Consider the following 11,921-nt stretch of genomic DNA (forward strand, 5'->3'; position numbering starts at 1 on the left):
CAATGTTCTCAATTGTGCAGGGAGCCTACCCAGGCATGTGAAGTTTCCTGGTGTAAAGAAGCACACCCTTTAAAATTACAGAGGGCTACATAGCTAGATATTGTGATACAGCAGAGCAATGGCTCATCCTTGTCCTCTTATATGCATATCTCCATCACATGTCCACTTCCCTGCTGTGACTCTCCTTTGCTAACAGCCAACATGGTTTGCCATGTGGATGCTTCTGATCTCATGGAACCTTTCCATTTCCTCACACCTTTGTGGTCCTTGAGGTGGCCGTTGCTAGCATGGAAACAGTGCACACAATGAGGAGACTATCCCAGCAAGCTTCACCAGCTGGTGCTCTGGAGGCAATGTGATATGGGGATGAAGCAATAGGTAGTCTTTATCCTTGACTAAGAGTTGCTTCTTCCCTGAACCACCCTAGCTTCATCTTGCTTCCACTTTTTACCTTTCTTCTATCATGCCACTGCTACTCATTTGCTAATTCTGGCCTCTTTCTCCTCAACCAGCTCTTATATACCTAATGTAGACTGACACAAGCCTTGCCAAGAGGCCTTATTTTGACATATATGCTGCTGCTGCTGCTGCTGCTGCTGCTGCTGTTTTAAAAAAGTAATAGGGGTGGCTCCCTCAGTGGATGAAGCCAGAGTTTAGAGAAGGGAGTTGGAAGCAATGAGAGCCAGAAGCTTAGTTTAGAGTTGCTGTGATGTGAACCAGAGGGAAAGAGGCAGAGCATGATGCTCAATGTCTGTTTGGATCCAAAAGGCTGCATGATGAGAGAAGCAGGACCCTCTTGGGGTGATTATGCTGTGAACCCTTCCATCATAGGCTCAGGTTGTATATATCTATAAATAAGTCATATATCATAAAGACGCCACAGTGTCCATTGTGGCTCATTTTCAAAAGGAAACATGGACCCTGGGTAAGTGCCTGGAACCCCTGCAATTGCGCACCGCTCAGAGATTGGGGTGGCGTGTAGCAGTATAATGGCAAACATAGGTAGCACATTTCCTGCAAAAGAAGAGCCGCCTGGAGCAAGTGCTGACATGTCAGTCTGCCAGCCATGAGTCCAATTAAATACGTGCCTTTGACAAGCTCCTTGTTTTCTGTGCCCCAGAGATGGTGCAATCGGCCATTTTGCAGGTCCAGTTTAACTTCCGTTGCTGAACTGCTCCTGAACAAAAACAATGGACTGGCAGAAATTACCCTGAACAATTATCTTCCTTATCATCACACTTGCTAAATATAGACTAGGGTGATATATATATATATATATATATATATATATATATATATATATACCCCGTATAAATCAGTGATGCCACTGATAACCAGGAGTTTACATTTAGCTTTTGGAACTTTGCACTGTTTCATTTTGGATGGAAATATTGTGCCTGGTATCTGTCTCCAGAGCATCTGGCCATGTAAAATGAGAGCATCTGCGTCCTGCTTAGAAGGATCCTCTGCTGGGACAGCAGCTGGCTCTATCAAAAGTGGCGCTGTAGGGAAGCCTGCAGCATTGCTTCAGCCTTGCTCTTCCTAATGAGGATTCCTTTTCCCAGTTACATGGGCAAGATCTGGTGACTGCAGAATCAACAATGTCCCCCAATAGTTAAAATATAAATATAAATGGAATGCACTCCAGTTCATATTGCAGTTAATGGGAAACATCAATAAGCTTAAATAAGAATTGTATTAAATCCACAATGCGCATAGATCCTGGGTTTAAAATCATAGTATTTATGAGCTCTCTTTTAGTTGCTGCTTAAATAAAAATGCTTTTTTTAACAAAAGGGAGAGAGTGTGTGAGAGAGATGGGAGGACAAGAAAGGGCATTTCATCGGCAAAGATTGCATCACTCTCCCTCTGAAATTATATTACTGCCCAACACATACAGCAATAATTAAAAACCTGCCAACATTTCCATTATGTATTCTGTTTTGGTGCATTTAATATCTCAGCTGCTTGAAATTTCACTGGGCTGATTCTGGGCAAACAAATTTTCATTCTGGATGCAAATCAAACTCTGAGCCACCTTTTATTCTGAAGCACAGGTCCTGCTTTAAATGTATGGATTAACAAAAAACAAAAACAAAAAGAACATCCCTGTGAGGTAGGCAGATGACTGGCAACCAACCAAGACTGAAAGAGACATCCAAAGCCACTGAGAATTAGAGGATGTCAATTTTGGTTTTTTCTCAGTTTCTCACTTTCCCAGTCTGGTTTATTACATGATTTCCAGTTCTACCCTGATTAGAGATGTGAACCTTAGAATATCTGGTCTAAACACACAGCTCACAGGATCACATTTCCTGGAAATTAATGGTGTTTTGTATCTTGTTCATAGAAGAAGGATGTAAACAATATTTATTATTATTATTATTCACCTTTTGTTTCCTACAGTTTCTGCCTCCTTTTCCCTTTCCCTCCCGTTTTCCCTTCTCCCGCTTCTTTCTTTCACAACACGCCATCTAGACAAAAAGCCCTGAAAAACAAATAGGGAAGGGGCTGCACTTACATAACACAAAAGATACAGTAAGATGCTAAGGTCACATCCATATCATATATAAAGCACATTTAAAGCATCTGGCTTCGCCCAAAGAATTCTAGTGGAAACTGTCATTAACCCATCGCAGAACCGCCATTACAAACTCCCTCAACAAACTACAGCTCCCAGGATTCATTGGAGGAAAGCCATGTGCTCTAAACGTACGGCAAACGTGTTTGCCACATAAAAAGACCAGCATGCACTTGGTTTCCTTTCCTCCCTCTTCAACGTCTAGTTAGGGAAGCATCACAAGAGGGGAGTTCTCACAGCCCCACACACCTGCTGAAATGATGTGTGAGGGGTGAGGGGCCACGTAGGCCAGCTCCACCACTGACCCAGGTAGCAGCAGAAACACTCCCCATCACCTGCATGTTTGGTTGGCATGTGGAAGGCCATTGCAGTCTGCACATCAAGATACCCCTTGCATAGGGGAGCCATATGTCACTACACATGTAGAGCCCCTTCACATGACAGCCACATGCAGAGATCGCAAGTGTGGGTGTGTGAGCATGGCTGTGGTGCAGATGGTGGAAGGGCTGGTTTGTGAGGCCCTGCAATCTGCCTCATGTAGGGTTGGGGGGGGGTCAAAGCAATGCTTCTGTCACGCATTTCCCTGTTCTGGCTACCACTGGAGCAGAGGGGAGAGCAGGAAATGCAGACTGTAGTGACATCACATCATGCTTTCCTAATGAAGTGTTAAGGGGAAACCAGATGTGCAACTGCCATTTTCCACAGCAAATGTGTGTTCACTAACAGTTTGAGCCTGAAAATATAGATTTTTTTCGGCTAGAAACCTTCACTTCCAAAACACAAAGCAAGCAGATTCATTTAAAAATCAGGCGTACATGCTAGGCAGGTTTTGCATTTGAGTTACAGACAGAAAGCCCATCCAGATCACCTGTTTATTGAGCATTCATTCGGATTTGTTTGTGGGGAAAGTTTATGGCAAGGAGCTTTCATGCTGTATTCTTTCCTGATTTGCTTGTGGGGTGTTTACATACCTTGCCGTTAGTCATTCAATCGTCCCACACATTCCTCCATTGCTTTCCAAACGCCAGAAAGTCTGATTCTTGAATTACTGTATTTTTCCATGTATAGGACTATACTTTTCCCCAAATTTTTTAAGTTTAAAAGTGGGGGTCATCTTATACACGGAATGTTGCAATTATTTATTTCTTAATTTGGGGCTCAAAAAATAGGGGCCGTCTTATACATAGGGGCGTCTTATACACAGAAAAATATGGTCCTTAATTATAAAAAATACTTATATACTGAAATGTATATAAATGTGTGTGTGTGTGTGTGTGTGTGTGTGTGTGTATATATATATAATGAAATGTTGGGAAGGTGTGCAACAATATGTATACAATAAAACACCATTTAAAAAAGCAGTACAAAACAGTTATAAAAGGGGATTTATTGGCTAGGCTTATAGAGCCCTTTAATCCACTTTAAATGTGCAAACCCAAAGTTCTGGTGTGTGCTTGAATCCCTCCTGCAAATCAATGACTGGGAAGGCACCCATAGGCTCCAAAAGTTGGGATGCAACGAGGTAGCACTGCCCTAGTTGCTGGGGGCGGGGCTGTGTGACCTCACCCCACAGCTGATCTGTAAAAAAAGAAGAAAAGACCGTTGTTGAAGTCAAAGCCAAGTGATGCTCTCTAAATGTTCTACAATTATCATCATGAAGAATTACTAGTTATTTCAGTGTACATAAGATTATGCTAAACTCATGTTGACAATATTGAAAGCAATAGAACTAGCCAGTATGACAAATAGATTAAGAGATAAAGATGATAAGAGACTGAAAGAGGACTGGATATTATATGGAAAAATATTATAACAAGGAAATTATCATAACAGGTTGAACAAACACTCAGCAGTATATGTTACAACATGAGACTATGTAAGGTAATGAGAATAATGTAGAAGAATAAGAAAACACAGTTAAAAAGGATAGGAGACAGGAAATCATGGAAAGAGTAGAAGGGAAGTAAAAGTAAAGACATATAGGAATTAAACAACTTGGAGGAATGTGGATATGTTACCATTATTATTACAGTGGTACCTCGGTTTACAGGCACTTCAGGTTACAGACACTTCGGGTTACAGACTCCTCTAACCCAGAAATAGTACCTCGGGTTAAGAACTTTGCTTCAGGATGAGAACAGAAATCACGCAGCGGCAGCACAGTGGCAGCAGGAGGCCCCATTAGCTAAAGTGGTACCTCAGGTTAAGAACAGTTTCAGGTTAAGAACGGACCTCCAGAACAAATTAAGTTCTTAACCCAAGGTACCACTGTATATGCTCATGTTTTATATTTAGGTTATCGCCTTTATTTTTGTTTTAAGCACGAATGTAACAGAGTACATATTGATGGCAAGATATAACAGAAAAGCAAATAAAAATATTATTAAAAATATTGAACGCAGTGGCTTATAGTTTTGTTAGTCGCTTATTAAATAAAGATGTAATAATGCACGTGATATGTAGGCAACAGTCATTATGTTCCCCTTCAACTTTAAAAACATTTCCAGGGCTCTGGATTATAGATATGAAATGTAAAAACAATGTAAGGAAAGCCTCTGCATATTACAGCATGGATGCTCGTATCCTAAGCACTTTTTGCGCTGGAACAGCACATCTTAGGGCTAGAGCAGAGACTGACTTGAAGCCAAGTCCTTCTGTTAAACTGGCTTCCTCTGGTGCTCCCAGCTTGTCCTGCCAACTACACTGTACTCGACAAGATTTATTTCCAGGTTCTATCTATGAATAATGGCTGGCAGCAAATAGTGGGGCATATGGCAAAACACAGCCATTAATAGCAGAAAACAACATTTTCAAGTAATAATTACAAAGCTCTGCCTGAAACAAACCATCACTTGAGTTAGAAACTGCATCTGAACTGCTGCAGTTTAGGTCAGCCACTAGCTAACACTTTATGCTAGCCAAAAGTTCCTTACAAGAACAGTTTTAGAAAAATTAAGAAATTTCACAAGTTTGTAAACTGTTTTCAGTTAGCAACATGAGCCAGCGTAATTGAGTGCGATCTCAAGATAATCCCACAATTTTCCTTTTTAAGTTGTTCACAGCTCATGAGGTTCAGGACAGAGCGGATTAGCAATATATCGTCAGAAGGACTGCTGCCACATCCAAAGTGCAAGAAGCTCACATGAAATCAGCTGCAAAATTGGGATAAAGCAAAAATTACTGTCCTATTGTCGGCATCATTCTGTATAATGGGAGCGGCTCAGTACCCCACAGTAGTTGGGCCCTGAGCCACTCCCATTATACAGAATGATGCCGACAATAGGACAGTAATTTTTGCTTTGGGTGGCATGGGAGCAGAGCAGGTGTGGAGGGGGGATTCAACCTGCTGGAGTCCTGAGGGAAATTAGACTTCTAAATCTGGTATTTGCTTTGGGGAAAATTCCCCACTGGCACCTGTGCATATTTGGATATGCAAGAGTTAGGTAAACCTGAGCACCTGTAATAGCTTACAAAAAAAGTCAAAACACACAGGCCACACAAATCCATCATAGAGTTACTCATATTTACAGTTTTTCACGGTGCCTCCGAAGTAAGTCCTACTGTGTTCAGTGAATTTTTCTTTCCAGTAAGGGTCCTTGGGGCTGCAACATTAACTCCACTAATTTCAGTGAGTCTAAGTACAGTGGTACCTCAGGTTAAGTACTTAATTCGTTCCGGAGGTCCGTTCTTAACCTGAAACTGTTCTTAACCTGAAGCACCACTTTAGCTAACGGGGCCTCCTGCTGCTGCCGTGCCACCGGAGCACGATTTCTGTTCTCATCCTGAAGCAAAGTTCTTAACCCAAGGTACTATTTCTAGGTTAGCAGTGTCTGTAACCTAAAGCATATGTAACCTGAAGTGTATGAAACCTGAGGTACCACTGTATTCTTAACCAAAAAAATGGTCTGTAGCCATAGTGTATAAACAACTTCTCTGAGTAGTTTTTCTTACCCTGTTGTTTAGACTAACATTGAAAATATTGCCATTTGCGCAGCAAAGATGCTCAACAAAATATTTGTTAGGACTTCCATTCCCCTATTCTCAGTTATTTTAGGAATATTAACGACATGTGGTTTGGACTTAAGTTCCTAAGACCTGCATCTAATAATGCAATTAAAATGTCATTTGTGAAGGGGAATTTTACAAATGAAGTTAAAAGCACCTTGAAGATATATTATTATTTGACCTGTTACATAAGAGGATTATATCTCTGGCTGTTGCAGATAGGGACTCTTTGCCAATACAAAAATGATTGTTTTCCAATTAGCTTGTCTTGACAGAAGGGAAAAAGGCACATATTGCAGTCCCCCTGTTACCACTGAGACTCCCTGCTTCCTGAGTTAAGCTGAAGGCCCCGTTTTTACACTCCAAGTTCATTATCTTTTTCAATAGCTAAGAAATTGCTAAGTGTTGTTAGCCCACAGTCAATATGTGTGACTAAAAAGCAGAGGAGGCAACAATTATAGGCATATCTTCTGAAGGTCATTTTACAAAACTGCTGTTATTTGTGGCTAAGAGATACAAAACTATGGGAAATTAAAAACAATATATTTCAAGGCTAGGGCCTAGTCTTGAAACATGTGAATCAAGGCTGGCCCTATAATGAGACAAAGTGAGGCAGCAGCCTCAGGCAACAAATGTTGAGGTCCAGGGAGGGGACAGATCTGTGAGTGCCATATGGCTTGCCCTGACACCCCTAAGTTTGCCTGCTCCCCTCAAGTGCAGTAGATTGTTCTTTCACCAGCATTATTACTATTACTATTATTTGTTCTGAAACAAACCAAAACATAACATCTTTTGAAATTTGCGCTTATCCAAATTTTGCAATGCAGTTCGCCAGTGAAGTAATATGTACCAAAAAAATCATATACTATGGTAAAGTGTGCATATATTAGTGAAGATAATATCAAAATGTAGAAAATATAGACATATAGATACTATAGAAAATGACTTATAATAGGGAAATGTGCAAAAATGTGTATACAGTATTAGGCAAAATTGCATATAAATATGTGTACCATAGAAGAAAGCCATACAAAAATGGTGATGAATTTCCATGAGCACTTTAAAAATAAATAAATAAATAAATATAGCAATGCTGAGAACTGATTTTATCATTGGAAAAATGAGAAACTGAGAGAAACGGATGTATTTGCCCATTCTCCCTCCTCGTCAGTCAGTGTTGCATACTCACTAAGCATGCTCAAGCCTCATTGGCCTGCGTGGGGTGGTTTTCCTCTCCATTTCAATTAGTTTGATGAAGTGTAAAGAAAACTCTCACAGAGAACACTCACATCAGCAACTTTTCCAAACAAGAATTCTTAGGGTTCTTTAGGGGAACAATGACAAGGCAAGCTGATCTAAAATCAGTATAAAAGTTTGTAAATATGGATTTTCTGTGTCACACACACCAAGTCTGTATGGAGTGGTCGTGCATGAATGGTGGATGATCTGGTTGCAGTGTGTGTGTGTGTGTGCATGCGTGCATGCGCAAGACTTTTCTATTTTTTAAGGAATGGGATAGGCATCTGGATTGATTTGGACATCATGCAGGTTTAGTGTAAAGAAGCACTGGAGGGGGGCAGCATTCTCCAGCAACCAGATATCACACTGTCAGCATATTCCAATGGGCTTATTAGCAATTTTATTGTATTTAATTTGCAGCAAGGTAATTTAGTGTCAGGCAAAAGAGCCATCAGGATGAAAAACTGCATCAGAATTAAAAACCAATAATCAAACTTCCCATCTCAGTGAGCTCTTGCAGTGTAATGATGACGCGCAATTAAGCAGGAGCCAGTCCTCCTGGCCATCCTACAAGAAAGAGCGCTTCATGGAATTGCGTGTGTGTGGGAGCCAGTTGGTAGGCTTCTCCTCTGCTTCGAAGCCTAGGGAAATATGTAATGCTTGCCTTGTTTGTTTTCATTGTCAATCTCTCCCCTTCCTCCCCCATACACTTTGGTTGGAATAACACTGAAATAGTCCCTGCTCAGGGCTTTTCCATGCTATAAAACTCTCTTCTTGCTTTCTAGCCACTGCTTTAATTTTCTTCAGCAGTTTGAGAAAGTAATTGGGGTCTAAAAAAGAGGGGGAGGGACTTTCTTCTACTTTTGTTTTTATTCCAAGCCCAGGAAAAGCATCAGAAGGCCAGTGAGCCTGACATGATTGGGAGGGTCTGTGCTGGAATAGGACAGCCAGGCTGCCACAATGGGACTCTGAGGGGCTAGCAGGAGACTTTTACCGTAAATCCGAAGAATACCTTGTCCTACCTGCAGCCTGTGCTGTGGCTTAAATTTGCACCCTGGCATATTTGCAAGATATGAAAGTCAGGTTGTTTGTAACTTTGCATAGCACAGAGTCAGGATGGGAAGAAACTCGGTTCAGTTCTCATTTAAAGGCAGATGTATCAAATTTTCGCTTTCCAAAACAAGATGAGAATGGAAACACAACCATCATTTGAAATTCACAACTATCTGAATGTTGGGATGCGCTTGGGATGCCAACCAAAGAAGGATTGCAAAAATGCATGTATTAGGTAAACGTGTGCATCAGAATGAATGTATTCATGAAAATATACAAAAAGCACTATATTAGGATAAATTGCTTGCAAAAAGGTGTACATTGGTCAAAACAGCATACAAAAATGTGTTTATTATTCACACTAAAACGCTAAAAGAATTTTCATGCATTTTCATGAGGGTTTAATCCCCACCCCCAAAGAAATTGCTGCAGAAGTGTGGAGAGCTGAATTTAATATTAGAAAATAGAGAAACTCAGAGAGCAAAAATTGGCAGCTGAATCCATCCCTAAAATGGGATGGGAAATAAGAAAGATGCTGGAACTCAGGTCAGATCTAGGGAGTTTTCTTTCTGACCAAGACTTGTTGCTAATCCCAGAAATCTGGGGATGGGCTGCAGTTTTGTAGGGATGAGGGAAGTGCACCCCGAACAGTCACAAAGCCAGTCTTTTTATAATAACTTCATATCTTCAATAATAATAATAATAATTTATTTCTACCCATCCATCTGGCTGGGTTTCCCTTCTTCTAGAGGGTGAACCCTCTCAAATCAAGCTTGGATGTGGCTTTCTACAATAAAAGCAAAAGGCTTTGAGCATTCGCAAATGCCTCTCTACAGGGGCGGAGGAAGGGGGGTGGGCCACCTCGGGTGTCACCAATGAGGGGGTGACAAAATGCCAGGTGGTACTCACCGCGGGGCCTGCAGTGTGCCCGAGCCACGCATTTCTCCTGGGAGAGACGCGGTGGCTCAAGTGCACGTAGGCTCTGCGCTGCCCAAACGTTCTGCCCGCTGCCTCCCCCTCAGCTGTAGCACGGGTGAGTGGGAGGAGGCAGGCAGACTCCTCAGAAGCCCTGCGGAGCATTCTGTCCTGGCTTGCCCCGCCCCCGCAGGGCACACGCGCCACCCCAGGCCCCCAATCGGCTTGCTCCGCCGCTGCCTCTCTATGCCCCATTCAAAAAGCATTATCAGAGGTCATGGACACATTTAGGTCAGACAAAAACACCCCAAGGAGGATGCAGAGCAAGACTGATGTGGCCTGAGATGTGTGTGCATAGCTGGGGAGAGTCCTGAGGACCTAACAGAAAGGCATAAAGGGCCACAATGGGTCCCCAGACCTGAAGTTTGCCCTCCATGACCAATATGGTTACCATTCCTTCCTTAAAGTCTGTAGTTGCTTAGTCTCTGTCTTGTACTTAAAATGAACAGGAGCTGTTCATATGGTTCATTTTACCATTGAGATCCTTTGCTGCCTTTTCACTCTTGTGAGTTTATGATCAGGGAGTGGATCCTACAGCCCTTCAGATGTTGTTGGCCTGCAACTCCCCATCATGCCTGACTGCTGGTTGGGAGTTGGAGTCCCCATCCTTGCTCTCTGACAAGCCAATGTGCCTCTTCATGTACCTATTCTAAACAGGCTATATAAAGGGTGATTCAAGACATCTTTGCTCAGCCAGGACAAATTCCAACTGCTGCTGTTGTTGGGGATTTAGTGATAGCTTCATTGATGCACACTCCCAACTTATGTCACTACTTCCTTGTTGCTGCAGATTTCTCAATTTTCTGCAAATTGAGAAATAATTTAGTGGTGGAAAGGGGAACAATAAAAAGGACACAAACAATATGATTAGTTGGGGGAAAAGAAGAAATCACACTTCTCAAGTGTTTTTAGTTTTCTCTCCGGGTACTTTGTATAAATTCTGTCAGTGGTGAACCCAGTGCTTTTTTTTCTTTAAAAAAATGTTTAGGGGTACTCTCATTTTCCTACTCGTATTGAAATACTGCCCCTCAATGAGGTCAAACTCAGATTCACAAAATGTTTAGGGGTATGTGTACCCCTGCGTCCCTCCAGGAAAAAAGGACTGGGTGAACCTATAAGATTTGCCGCTAACTTTTTTGCTTAGTCATGGAATCCATTAGATGTCCTCAGTCAAGTCTTCATCCTAAGCTTCCTCATGGTGGCATGGTAACAAGAAAAGAGCTAAGAATGTTAAAGTCCTTTCAACAGTCTAAAGTGGTATAAACGCTTGATGGAAATATTTAATTCAGTGGCTTGGCCCAGAATGTGAATATATATATTTTCCAACTTTTCTAATTTGCAAGGGAGCTTTGGCTTGTAAAATTTCATATATGATATACGACTGAAATTCTAAATATGACTGAATTAATTGCAACAATATTATTTTTTATTATTAATTTCATTTGCTAACCACTTTATTCCAGAGGAGTGCCAAGGCAACTTACAACTGAAAAACCACAGTACATCGCAATATAAAAATTATATAAAATATTAAAACAGAAGAAAACACTAAAAGTGATCATGCACTAATTAATAAACAATTATTTTAAAAAACTCCTTCCCCACAACATTCGGATGATGACCATTAAAATTAGCCAACTATAAAACAACCATCAAGCAGAAGCAGGAAAAATACAAAGTTAATAGAAAGTATAAAACCGAAAGTTAATAAAAGCAATTTTCTTTGAACAATCATATTGTAAATCAATATGCATTGTACTCACTCACTGATAACATCATTCCTTTTATAAAAAAATCCCACTCTGAAATATTTCATGCATGGCTATTGCCATGGAATAATTTTCCTTGAAAAATGAAAATAAAAGTGCCTTCTATTTTTGCATTGCATTAACGAAATTACAGTGGAAAGCTACGTTACTCTGAAAAGCGCAAGTTAACAGACCAAGAAACAGCTTTTTAAAACTAAAAATGATCGGTGTGCACTGAAATAATGTTACCTTGTTATGGCGCAACTACATAGAAATGTCTGGATCTAATTGGCTCCTTCAGGCCTGGTGTATTATACATT

The 11,921-nt window shown here is 41.0% G+C and overlaps 1 long non-coding RNA gene across 1 annotated transcript; it reads right to left on the bottom strand.

Moving 5' to 3' along the window:
* Window positions 1-3,952: 3,952 nt before the first annotated feature.
* On the bottom strand, window positions 3,953-9,907 carry LOC308474797. Its single transcript, XR_013984971.1, has 2 exons — window positions 9,788-9,907; window positions 3,953-4,159 (listed from the first exon to the last, which is right to left on the bottom strand). It is a non-coding gene; the product is annotated as an uncharacterized lncRNA (long non-coding RNA).
* Window positions 9,908-11,921: the final 2,014 nt, after the last annotated feature.

Source organism: Podarcis pityusensis, assembly GCF_964106645.2.
Source record: "Podarcis pityusensis genome assembly, chromosome: 4".
Taxonomy (NCBI): domain Eukaryota; kingdom Metazoa; phylum Chordata; class Lepidosauria; order Squamata; family Lacertidae; genus Podarcis; species Podarcis pityusensis.